Here is a 3,575-nt window from a genome sequence, read left to right as displayed (position 1 = left end):
AAACCCATTTCATTACACCAAATACACAAAATAATGTTCTTTTTAGCAGCATCATATGACCCCTTTAAAATATTTTTTACATAAATTCCCAGTGCTGTCAATCTGATTGATATTTTGCACTAGTATCTGCGGCTCCGTCCTAAATGATGTGTTGCCTCACTGATGCCTGACGTCGTTCAGGACAAGCCCTAAATCTTCATGGACATCTTTTCCTCTCAGCAGAGGTTTGGAAACACTCAGACCGTCCCTCGTCGAGCTCCGGACCTGAATGAAAGGTCAGGGTTGAATTAAAGAGGGAAATGTGAGAGTGAGTTTGGGTTCGGACCTAAAGGGCACCTATGATGATCACACGCCGCTCTTTCCCTGTGTTTCTCCCTCTCTACCCTTTAACACCAGGCTAAAATTAGTTTCACTATCATGACAGACACTTGTGTTGTCTCAGAGCAGCCTGACAGCCACAGATTCACTCAGTGTATGGAGGTCCATTTTTGCCAAAAACAGTGTCGACTGCTGTGTACAGTACATTTGTCCGTGTCTTTTATTTGTGAAGCGTTAAAACATTCTGCGACACATTTCTGCATTCTAAAACGTTCCGATGCATTGATCTTTCTCCCAGCTAACAAATTATGTTTTAAGAACGTTTCACTAACGTTCCCATTAAATTACGAAAACATTAATTCTGCTTATAAAACGGAGAGTTGCGGTGCTTGATTCTGATTGGCTGAGCCACGTTCGAAGCTGTTGTAAATTACTCAACAAAGTAACATACACCTTTATTTACGTTTGTGTGTTGCTCGGCAACCACTTTGTTGCAACCACAACTGTTTCTGAGGAGCTACATTGTTTGGTGGAAGAATACTGTTTTTATTAATATCATTACACTTTATTTGCTCTGTTTTATTTTGTGAAACCTTACTACGTATATGGAATAACCGTTTTATAAAAGCAATAAGCCCCGTGAAGCCGTGGTTTACAGTGAATTTATAACAGCTAAGGGGGTTTTAGGCACACCCCTTAGCTGTTATAAATTCACTGTAAACCACGGCTTCTTGGGGGTTATTGCTTTAATGCTCTCTGATTGTTAAAAATGTTCAGCCGAATGTCTTAAAATGTGTTTTCTTGGTTATGCAAATGTTAAGAAAAATTCACTGTAAACCACGGCTTCTTGGGGCTTATTGCTTTAATGCTCTCTGATTGTTAAAAATGTTCAGCTGAATGTCTTAAAATGTGTTTTCTTGGTTATGCAAATGTTAAGAACATTTTTCTGCAAACATTGTGGAAACGTTACTTTTGAATGTTCTCTGAAACAAGTAGCAACATTTAGACGCGTTTAGATGAACGTTAGAAAAATGATCCCTTAACAATTATACCGATAACGTTTGTGCATTAACGTTTATTAAAGACCAGATAACTTTATATGAACACCTATCTATTAATGTTACAGGAGGAACGTTTGTTCATAACCTTTACTAGAACGTTCCGAGAACGTTTCCTGTTAGCTGAGAGAACAAGACAGCATAAACGTCTTTAACCATGTTTAAATGCACGATCTGCTGGTAATTCTGCACAAACTCAACGCAGCTCATGCAAAGCAGTCACAGTAAGAGGTTGAGCAGATTATTTGAATGAAATACTCAAATCTATCATCAAACGACATTCAGAACAGACTGAGCTGCTATGACACATCTCTGCCACAAGACGGCACTGCACAGTGTGTGTGTGTGTGTGATCTCTGTCACAGATCTCATGTCTGTGTGTGTCACATACAGAACTTCCTGTTTCCTCTCTTACAGCACTATTCCTTCACAGCAGTGTGTATGTGTCTCACATTACTGCCTCTTTACAGTGAGACGCGTGGATAAAAGCATCTGCTGAAGGAATAAATAAAAGCATCTACTAAATGAATGCGAGTGTTTGTTGGATTGCATCGGTCAGGTTTCGTTAGGTTGTGCGTTTTTATCAATAAACTTGACCTGTTTTCAAATCATCAGTTTCACTTCTGTTTCGAGAGCAATGGAAAGCTCACATAATAATTTCTGTTATAAACCGTCCTGCTGAGAATTAAAGCCGGTGTTAATGGAAACTGGTGAAACCGCATGCACACATTCTTACTTCAACTGTAACGGGTCCGAATCGACGATCAGCAAGCTTTCCGCTGGTGCTTCACGAATCTCTGAGTTCAAACAGGTCTTGAAAGTGTCCTGAAGAAGGTGTGTCTCGTTCACTCAAGTGTGCTGAGAATGCAAAACCTTTACTTGAAGAGAAAGAGTAAGACAGCCTATGATTGGCTGATACGCATCAGCCGCTGAATATTCTAATGAGCTCTTGAGTGATTAAGATGGTGTGTGTGTGTGTTTAAAACGGGGTTGTCAACCTTAACTAAAAAATAAATCTATTAAAAATGTCTATTTAATATGAAGCTTAAATAATGTAAACTATAAATATTAGATGAAAAACCTTTTTACAAAATTAGAAACGCACCCTTGGCAGATTAATGAAATGTTTAAAAATTAAATAATTTTTAAACCTAAATTGTAATTTAAAAATGACCAAAACTACCAAAAATGAAAATAAAAATATATAAAATTAAACCTAATTTAAAATATTAATAAAAACTACAATAGGAAATGAACTAAAAAAGACTAAAACTAAATTTAAATAAAAATAAGTTAAACCAAAATAGTCATATTTTTAACACATAACAAAATATTATTGCTAAAATATATTTTTTTAAATATATAAATAATACTAAAATAACTCTGAAGTGTTCTTTTTGACAAAAATCAAGTGAACCATCTAAGAGAAATTGAAACTGAACTCAGTCACTCACTGTCAGTCAGTTTTTCATAATTCCAGCTGTAAAGCACAGTAATGATATTGTGAAGTTTTGTTCTAAAAGCACATCACGCCTCCATGAAGGCACAGACAGGAGCTGCTCCGTACAAACTCATTCTCTCTTTATTTGGCATCTTATAGTCAGATTTCTCGGTTTTGTTCAGCAGGATTTCACACAGACAATCATACAAACAAATGCTAAAACCGTTTGACTGGACGCTCCGCCCGTCCAAAACACAGAAAATACTATAGTACCGTAAATCAATCAATTAATTAGTGATAAAACCAATAAATGAGTTTGATATTAACAGGAGTTTGCGTTCCACTGCCTGACCGGAGAAGAAACCGAGATCTCAGACTCCTGGAATGTTTAAACCGAGATGAGGATGATGAAGATGATGAAGATGAGAGGCTTCTCAAGCACATGTTTGGTTGATCGTGGAGCGGTTCTTCTGGCTTTATGAATGGAGATCAGGTCGACAGGTGAAGTGGGCGGAGTCAGTAGGGCAGGGGGCGGGGCTTGTTCACATGTTCATCTTCCTGAGGTATGTGGTCATGTCAAAGACGGGGGGATTGACTTTGCCTCCGTGAGCATCTTTTACACCTTTAGCAATGATTAGCGCTGAAAGAGAGAGAAATAAGAGTGAAAAACAATCACCCCAGAATCAAAAGAAGTAAAAAGATGTTGCATTTTTAAAATCTAAATTATAAATCAAATTATTTGTATGTGTATATATATA

General features: G+C 37.3%; 1 long non-coding RNA gene across 1 annotated transcript in view; it reads right to left on the bottom strand.

Annotated features, from left to right (window-relative positions):
- Positions 1-2,936: 2,936 nt before the first annotated feature.
- The window catches only part of LOC107660749 (uncharacterized), a 3,731-nt gene continuing 3,092 nt past the window's right edge, over positions 2,937-3,575 (bottom strand). Inside the window, exon 2 of the long non-coding RNA XR_001631035.1 lies at positions 2,937-3,457. This is a non-coding gene — a long non-coding RNA (uncharacterized LOC107660749). The remainder of the gene's footprint in view (positions 3,458-3,575) is intronic.

The sequence above is a fragment of the Sinocyclocheilus anshuiensis genome, unplaced genomic scaffold, assembly GCF_001515605.1.
Source record: "Sinocyclocheilus anshuiensis isolate Anshui unplaced genomic scaffold, SAMN03320099.WGS_v1.1 scaffold2598, whole genome shotgun sequence".
Taxonomy (NCBI): Eukaryota; Metazoa; Chordata; class Actinopteri; order Cypriniformes; family Cyprinidae; genus Sinocyclocheilus; species Sinocyclocheilus anshuiensis.
Note: the sequence above shows the minus strand (reverse complement) of the source record. Positions and strands in the feature narration are given on the sequence as shown.